The sequence below is a fragment of the Taeniopygia guttata genome, chromosome 3, assembly GCF_048771995.1.
Source record: "Taeniopygia guttata chromosome 3, bTaeGut7.mat, whole genome shotgun sequence".
Lineage (NCBI taxonomy): Eukaryota > Metazoa > Chordata > Aves > Passeriformes > Estrildidae > Taeniopygia > Taeniopygia guttata.
Genome location: NC_133027.1, coordinates 11,290,110 through 11,299,315, shown reverse-complemented (window position 1 = coordinate 11,299,315; position 9,206 = coordinate 11,290,110). Strand labels below are relative to the sequence as shown.

General features: G+C 42.9%; 1 long non-coding RNA gene across 1 annotated transcript; it reads right to left on the bottom strand.

The window, feature by feature from the left end:
• Positions 1–2,838: 2,838 nt before the first annotated feature.
• LOC140683624 (uncharacterized) lies at positions 2,839–7,734 on the bottom strand. Its single transcript, XR_012054826.1, has 2 exons — positions 6,222–7,734; positions 2,839–5,050 (listed from the first exon to the last, which is right to left on the bottom strand). It is a non-coding gene; the product is annotated as an uncharacterized lncRNA (long non-coding RNA).
• Between the last annotated feature and the right edge of the window lie 1,472 nt (positions 7,735–9,206).

Here is a 9,206-nt window from a genome sequence, read left to right as displayed (position 1 = left end):
CATATATAATACTTAAAACATAACAACCTATTATAACATTTTCTTATAAAATAAACACTTGAAGTTCAAACCGATAAACTGATCAAATGACACAAAGATTCATTTTTCTTGAAACTCTTTTGAAGGAAAAAGATGCCAATTGGAGAAATCGTAAGATTAACAATGGCAAGAGGTTGTCAGAATGCTTCAGGCACCTCTCTCTGAGATTTTCTGAAAAACATTTGAGAATGATGAAAAATAGAAATGCAATGATTCCACTCACAAGAGATATAAAAACGAATCAGGAAGTTCACCTAGAAAAATGCACAATACAGTTAAAATTCAAAATGAGACTTCAGAACTGGCATGTAACCTGGATAAGATTACATAAACAATAATAAAACATACGAGGATTCACTATGAAAAAACGAAGCACAAATCTTCACCTGATAACATGATAAAATTTCTTAACAATAACGTTTATAGAACACTTAAATAGTTAAAAATAAAGGATTTGAAAACAAATGCCTTTTGTATCACTATACAAAGAAATAACAGACTATAAAACTGATTTTTAAACGATAAAGTCAATCTCAGAAAACTCAAAATAAATTCTTTTACAACTCTTATATACTGATAAACTTATAATAAAACAAAAAATACTAAAACAAAACCAAGAATCCAATAAATCCAATAACTTTTCCTTAAATCAATGTTCATTATTACTTTGTGAACTGTTTCAGACAAAACCTTCTCATCCTTAAAGAAAAACAACTAAACCTTGCTGCCAAATAAACTTGACCTTTGAAAAACTTAAAATAATTTTTGAATCAAACAGTACTTAAACTCAATATATAACAATCTTAGTAAAGAATCCCTAAATTATATTAACTTTACGAAATCCATATGTATCAAATTAACAATATATAAATCCATTATCAATTAAACCTTTATAAACTTAACTTCTTCAGGGCCCAAACCTTAAATAAACTTAAAGTGATATACTCTAATTAAACAATACTTAACTTAAACGCAAACCAACTATATAAAAATCAATTCTATCATTAATAAAACGTTAAAATACAACCTAACTTAAACCTTAATGTAATTAATTACTAACATTTCATGCTATTTAATTTTCTATATCAATTTTCATTATGATATCTCTTTTTCACAATGTGTTCCACAATTATTACTTATCATCACACCGGCTGGGCGTGTCTGCTCGATCAATTCTGTGACCTAACTGAAAAAATCTGGGGTTGGTGTTTAGAAACATTGGGGAGATTTGAAAAAGGCCTTGTGTTGGCTGGTTTTCAAAAAGCGACTGATGGAATTTTATTTCAGGGTGAAAATTGGGAGACTCATCTCTCAGCATTGCTGCAGGATATTTGCTGCTTGTAAAAAATTATTTGCTGTGGCTGTTGTGATTTTTTTGTTTGCCGCAGCATGAGAGCACTGGGAGCATTTCTGGTGCAGTCAAACCCCGCTTCTGCCTGCGTTAGGATGGCTGCGCCCCTCTCTCTTGCTCACCCTCCGTGCTCACACCCACTGTCAGCTGTGCCGAACCAGCGCCTGCAGTTTTCTCCAAACCCAGCACCCCCATTCTCAGCCACTTCCGCGTTCGCTTTAACTCTCGCAAACGCATGCGCAGCCTTGATTCACCCTCTCTGTCTGCGTCGCCATGGGAACAAGGGAAGGAACTCCCGCACCGACCGCGCCCGCCCATACCGGCTCCGCGCGGCCGTCCCTCGGGAACGTCCCCCCCCATTCTCTCTGTCAGGCCTGGCGCTGCCTCGGTTTTCGCTCTGGGTCGGCCCGCGCCGTCCCCGAGCCGCTGCTGGAGCCCAGCGCGATTCGGCGCTCTGCTGACGTCATCGGCACGCGCCGCCGCGTTCCGCGCTGTGCAGCCCCGCGCCGCGTCCCGCCGGGCCCCGCGCCGCTCGGGTCTCCCCCCGCGGCCACCGCGCAGTCTGCGGACGGCTGGCTGGCGGCCACCGCCGCCCCCGACGCCGTCTGTGCCCACGCCCGTGCGTTCGAAATGCAAGAGATCTCCGCTCCGACTTCCGGGTTTGCTCTACCGTCTCGCGCATGCGCGCTGCCATCGCCGCAGCGACAGGAGAGTCCAGCTCTCCGTCCAGCCGCCGGCCTGGCCAGCGCCGCCGCTGCGAATTGGGAGCTATTCCCCGGCACCTGCCGGACGGTGCTTTCGCACTCTCACGAATTCTCGTCATGGAACGCATCACCGGGCACTCTGGGCGTCTGACCACCGCACCGCGCTCCCGCCGCCTCCTGCGTCCGCTGGTTCCCACTGCCCCCCCCCTCTCGCCTGCACCGCGGGCTGTTTTGAACTCCCCACCCGCGCAGCTGCGAGAGTTCTCTCCTCTCTCTCACTTTTCCCTCCGCTCTGCACTCACGACTGCCCCTCCCCCCAGGAGCCGCCGGCACCGCTGCCCCCCCACTCTGGGTTCGGACTCGGGCAATGGCCAGTCCTTTCCTCCACCGAGGGCTGCGTCTGTGCCTGGCTTGTCTCACTGTCTGGGGATTTTCTGCAGCTGAGGAGCTTAGAAATTGAGATTTGAGGAGTCTTGAGGAACAGTGTGAACCTGGAGACATAGGACATGATGAGACACCCCCCCTCCTGATCCTCTTCGGGAGGCAATTTGCTTCCCCTGGCGAGGAAAATTGCCCGAAGCTGCTGGCTGGGCCATCTTCCTCCTTGTGCTCCCATAGGAGCCTTAGCTGTTTAGTCTAAATTGCCGCGTTGTGAAAATGACTCTTATTGTCCTTGCTGAAGGCAAAAGTTTTTGCGGCAGTCTTATCTCTCTTTTTTTTCTTTTTCCTGTGGCTCGGTAATACAGTTGCTTATTGATCCCTTACGAAAATTTAACTCAAACAAAAGATGTACATCTGTGTGCGGGTGAGTATACTGCACCCACAATAACAAAGCTTTCATCTCATTTGAGGCTATCTCTACCAGATGGGTAAAAGTCTTGCCCTGTAGGGCTGAAAATTTTTTTTGTCTGTCCTTGGGAGCATCCCTTCCCCATGTTCTTAATTTCAACCATTCTCACCAAAAGCTGAGTCACCCGAGGTCAGTCCGGAGATGGCACTGTTCATCGTCCAGCAGGTCACAGGCGAGAAATCCCAGGCGCGCTTCTGGTTTTCCTCCTCCTGGCTGTCCTCCAGACGAGCTGTCTTGGTGAAGGTCAGGTTCTTATCTTGAGCTTTCTGCTCCCTCTCCTCCCGGAATCTGCCGAGAGCATTTGTGCTCTGTTCCTCTTCCTTTCTTTATTTTTTTGTTTTTCTCTGCTGATGAAGGTTGGAGGTTGTTTGCTGTTTCTTCTTGTTCTTCTTGCTGATGCCCGCCCAGCGACGCCAATTGTCGGAATCTGTGGGTATTGGTGATTCCGAGATTGTAGAAAGTCTCTGTCTTTCTGCCCCGTTGCCAAAGAAGAAGCCATAGTTCGTCTGTGCTGTTTTCAAGGTTGTTAATTTTTGCTTATCTATAACAAGTTCTGCTGCCCTGCCGCAGGTCTGTCCTGCAGGGCAGTGTGTGGGGCTCTGCCCCTCAGTGGGATGGTACAAACATTATATACAAGAAATTACGTGTACTATATTTACAATAATGTGCCAATATCTATCATCTACGTTGAATAGTGTGTCCCTAGCCTAAACCAATAGAAAAATGCCAACATCACCAAGAACATGGAGGTAAGGAAGAAGAAGGAGGAAGAACAGGATCAGGCCCACTTTCCTCCATCTTAGAACTCCTGACCCCCCTGTACAAAGTAAAACCCCCCTGTACAGGTGTTAAAACCCCCCTGTACAATACTAAAAAATTTTACCCTCTAATTTGTGACTACTTTTACTATATCATCTAACCCTCTGTGACTGCTTGTTCCACCTTTAAAGTTGGTAATTCATTCCATGGTTCAAACTCAAAATCACAGCTGTTTTCAGCTGCTTGCCAGGGTCTAAAATGCTTCTGACCAAGGCCTGGAACCTCTAAAAATGTCTGAGGGACATTTTGAGTTCCGACACCGTTGAGATTTTTTTTAAAAGGCTGACATGCAGAGAGTCTACCTGATTGTCAAATAAAGCATTTCTCTTGAAAGATACTTTTCAAAACACATTAAAGTTGGACATTACTGTTGAAAAAGTAAGAGGATTGCAAGATGCCAGAGGAGGTCACCCATGCAGAAAACCTGCAAGCCAGGAGGGTGGGGCAAAAACTGCAAACCCACAAAAACCCCCCACCTCCCACACATTTACATTTTGCCTTTACTAAAGATCAGTCAAATGAAATTAAACCAGCAAAAAATGGTAACTTTTCTTTGCATTTGAATGTAGTCTAACTGCAGGTAACTGAGTCTGAACACAAAATAAGCGAAACTGGATGTCTTTTCTGAATATTTACCTAGATGAACAACTACTAATTTTCTTTAAATCAGAGAATCATGTGATCCTTTTTTCATGTGAAACCAAATCTGTCTAAGCCTGTATTTCTGAACTGAACTGGTACAGTTATCTGTCCAGTAACCAGTAACAACCTTCACAAAGCCTGAAGAGTAAGATCCTACTGGAATGCATTGATACATATCACACTCATGTAGCTTCTAAGTCCTGTATCAGCATGAAGACAGAACTTCAATAACCTCTTCCTACTTCTTCAATTAAGAGTGGAGGGGGGCAGGATGTATCTGCATTTACAGAACTCCCAGTGACTAAAACACTTCACTCTGAATGAGGTGCAAATAGTCAAGAAACAAGAAACCTGCATACAGAAGGAACAAGGATTCCTGTAATTCTCAGTGTATTAATCATGTGCCTTTACTCAGAATAATTTGCTACAGTTTAGTAAGATCTGTGAGTCTCAAGGCAGGTATACTCAGACTTAAAATCAAGACTTACTATGTATTACTGGGCAGCTTCCAAAATACCTAATGAAGAGATTTGCATCTAGAGCAGCACTAGAGAGAATTAGTTTTAAATTATTCTGGTTTTGCAGCACATCTCTCAGTTTTATTAGCAAGAAGTCGCTGAACCTATCCCTCTCATGTACTTCATCCTGTAACAAAAGGGGGAAAAAAAGATGAAAAACCATCACAGATTCAGGATCACAACTTCTGACAAAAACAAACTTCTCTAAAAAAAAATACATGTTTTGGTGGCACATTACAGAGGCCTTAAAATGTGTGAGTCTAGTTTAACTAATAGGGTTTTTTTAAAAAACTATCCATAAAGAAACTAAAACACCTCAAAAAGTTTTTATCAGCGCTGAGTGCGTTGCAATGCTGAAGCCATAAACACTTTAACTTCAGAGGCTAAAGTGAATATCTGAAACCTCTCTGATTGTGTATTTGAGGCCAAATTTCAAGAAAACACCACAAACTACAAATTTTGTTTTAATAAATTCTCACTTCACCATTGATAAGCATTTAAAGAAATGTATGACACCACATAATCAGAAAAACAGGCAAATTGCTTAGACAAGTCACACACAAAGCCTGTAAGTTAAGGCACATAACTGATTAATCATCTTTTTCATTCTTCTGTTTTGATCTATATTATGAATGAAGGAAACAAGGACTCAAAATACAAAGTTTGTAGGCTGACATCAAGAATGTATAGATCATTCTCATGCTTTTTAAACTTTGATAAACAGGCAGGCACCTAAACTTACCTTTTAATCTTCAGTACTTAAATCTTGCCAAAAACATTCCAGTTCCCCTTATTCAATTCCACAATAGGAATATTGACATAATCACAAATTAACAATCTGAATAATTTGCTAGCAATTAGACTCCACATTATCTTGAAAACTCTGGGCAAACAAATGGACTGAAAACCTGTATTGCTAAAACAAATGGTAAGAGAAATTCTGACACAATCACATTGAACCACATCAATGTAAGCCTCCCTAAGGATTTTCTCCTGACCACGGAAGTTCAGAAAAATTTACACTTCTGTCCTTCTCCACTCCTCCTGATTCCACACTTAATCATTGGCATGAAAATAAGACATTTTTACAGGAAAAACACAAACACACAGAAAAACACCAAACTGCACAAGACATGCATTCTACTCTGAGGACTCAGAAAGTCTTTAAAGTTGATTCAGATTCTACCAAACAAAAACACCTAAAGTGCTCAGCAAATTTAAATAAAACAAATGAGGACCTCATTTTCCAAAGCAATACATATTGCTCCACCCCACATGAAAGACCACAGGATGCTCACCACAATAACATGGGTCACAGTGGAGAGGGTGCTGTCTCCTGCCATCAGCGTGCCAAGAAGCATGTCATTAGTGCAGAATGTTACCAGTGTCTTTGGAGAAACCCTATGGATCACATCACAGAGACAACTTAGGGGGTTGCACCATTTAAAGCTTTCCATGGATCAAAAATTAAAGCAGCTGCTGACCAGAAGAGAAATTACAGTTCTCTCCTCAAAAGATTCATGCACACCACTTGTTTTTAAACTATGCCTTTTCACAGACATTTCCTAACAATTTGTAGTGCTTGCGCCCCAAAACTCTGGACAATGGATTAATTGAAAGAATAAGATTCAATTTTTAATAAATAAGAAGGAAAAGAGAACTGTGAAGAAACTCTGCATGTCATTCAATTTACTAGAAAATTCCATGTGGAAAACTAGGTTCCAATTCCTCAGCCTGTGCTTGGATATAGCCTTTGTATTTGTCTACACGTGGTAGGATGAGCCTGTCTGGACGCCAGGTGCCTACGCAAGCCACTCTATCTGTCCTCTCCATGGGCAGGGGAGAGGAAACACAACAAAAAGACTCCCAGGCTCCAGAGAAAGACAAGGAGAACGTGGGTCTCTCCCACGGGAACATGGGTCCTCCACGAGCTTCTCCAATATGGGTCCTTCCCATGGGCTGCAGTTCTCCAGGAACTGCTGCAGCACAGGTCCCTTTCCACAGGGTGCAGTGCTTCAGGAACAGCTTGCTCCAGTGTGGGACCGCACAGGGTCACAATCCTGACAGCAAACCTGCTTCTGTGTGGCTCCCTCCCCAGGGCCACAGGTTCTGCCAGGAGCCTGTTTCAGCAGAGACTTCCCAGAGGATCACAGCCTCCTTCAAGCATCCACCTGCTCCAACACAGAATCCTTCACAGGAGGATCCCTGCTGCACCACGGACCTCCACGGCCTGCTGGGCCACAGCTGCCTCACCATGGGCTGCTCTGGCACCTGGAGAATCTCCTCCCCTCCTGCACTGACCTTCCTGTGTGCAGATCTGCTTCTCTCACATGCTTTCACTGCTCTTCTTGAACTGCTGCCTCTGTTGTGCAGGTTTTCCTCCCCCATTCCCCACTGTCCCAGAGGCACTACCACCACCACAGATGGGCTCAGCCTTGGCCAGAGGCAGGTCTGTCTTGGCTGGCACCGGCTCTGTCACACACAGAAGAGGCTTCTGGCACCTCCTCACAGAAGCCTCCCCACAGCTGCCAAAGCCTTGCCTTGAAGACACAATTCATTACAGCTGACTAAATCACAAAGTCATCTGCGTGATCCTCTGGTTTTTCAGGAGGTGAAAATACTGAACTTTTACAATTCTATACCTGGGGCACAGTTAGCTGTCCCAATAAAAACAGAAATTGTCACTACTCTCTCTGGTACTGCCATCCTAAAAGAGCTGAAAAGTTCCTCTGTACTGTACTCTACAGCTTTTCTCTGGAAGACAGTTAAGAAAACCTTAAAAATTATATTTCTGTGTTACTATAAACACCTCTAAACATATCCACTCAAATTTTTTTTTGTCCACGGCTCAAAATATTGTTATCGCCCCCTTTCAGTGTTTCTCTGGAGTAATTGTATTGATTTTTCTCAAGCTGGATTTTCTGCGCTGCTTCCAGTAATTCTACCATTTTCACCTGACTCTGCTCTTCTTCTGCCAGCATAGTACTTCCATATATTAATCATCCAGCTTATTTGTGACACATCTTCACTAGCTCTTCTAATCTCTCAATATCCTTGTGAGCTTTCATGCACACATTTGAATTCTTATTGTGGCTTCGTTGTTCAAGTGCATTCATTTTCATCAGCTATGTGTTATCTTTGTTCACTCAGGCAGCACAACCTTTAGCCATCTTCTGGTCACTCATATCTCAACTGCTGGCCCTTCCCTGAAATGTCACTTCGCTACATGGTGCAAAGATGTAAAAACCCCAAACAATCCATTCATGCTCTGCTTAGAGACAAATTCATCAAGTGATACTGAAATCTCTACTTTTACATCACTTCATGTTATAAACACAGAAGCTGAAGAAGAGTAAATTTAGTCCAGACTAGACTGGTAAATAATGCTCAGCTTCATCAGTCGCATTCCAATTTTTTTGTTTTCCCTTTTATGGCTCCTATCAACTCTCACTACATAACATTTGTTACAGCATGCTGGTTTTCACACCTACCTTCAAAGCTTGCAGACCTTTTGGATCCGCACATGTTAAAAGCGGGGGGGGGGGGGGGAAGAAGAAAGTGTAGACTTGATCTGAAAATCAGACAAGGATTTCCATGCATACACGCCGCAGAAGAAATCAACAGAAAATACCTGAGATTCAGTTCTGTAAGACAACCTTCTACATGAAACTGCAAAACACAGGAAGTAAGCCATCCTTTTCACTCTTACGTATTCCTTACCTGCAGTAACATATCCCACCTGTGAGGCTGCAACCCAAACATACTGCAGTTTCAATGTACACAAGATTCACGAGACCAACACAAGATCAACCGACACTTAGAAATACCATTAGTACCTGCTTTCTAACCGGATCTGGTAACCAATTGTCTGGCCAATCTTCTCTCTTCTTTCTGTTGCCACTCTTTCAGCCACAGCAACAGCTGCTAAACGTCTTGGCTGAGTACAAAACACACGACAGGGAGTTCCGTTCTTGTAGCAGTCATCAAGGATAAATTGAGGGATCTGTAAAGAAGTGGTTCAAATTTGCTTTTTGAGAAAGTCACAGCTTTGTTATTTGTTAGCACAGGGAAACCATTAACTGCATATCAATATTGCACATTGCAAAAGACTTTTCATTACAATTATCACAGCAAGCCAATCTGAATCAGCAGAAAATAAATTCCTAAGTATAACCTATTTAGGTTTTTTTAAAAAAAAACTTACAGTGCCTCCCTCCTGCTTCAGAGAAATCCAAAAAAAAAAAAAAAAAGAAAAAAAAGCCCTGTAGATAATCTCTCATTTT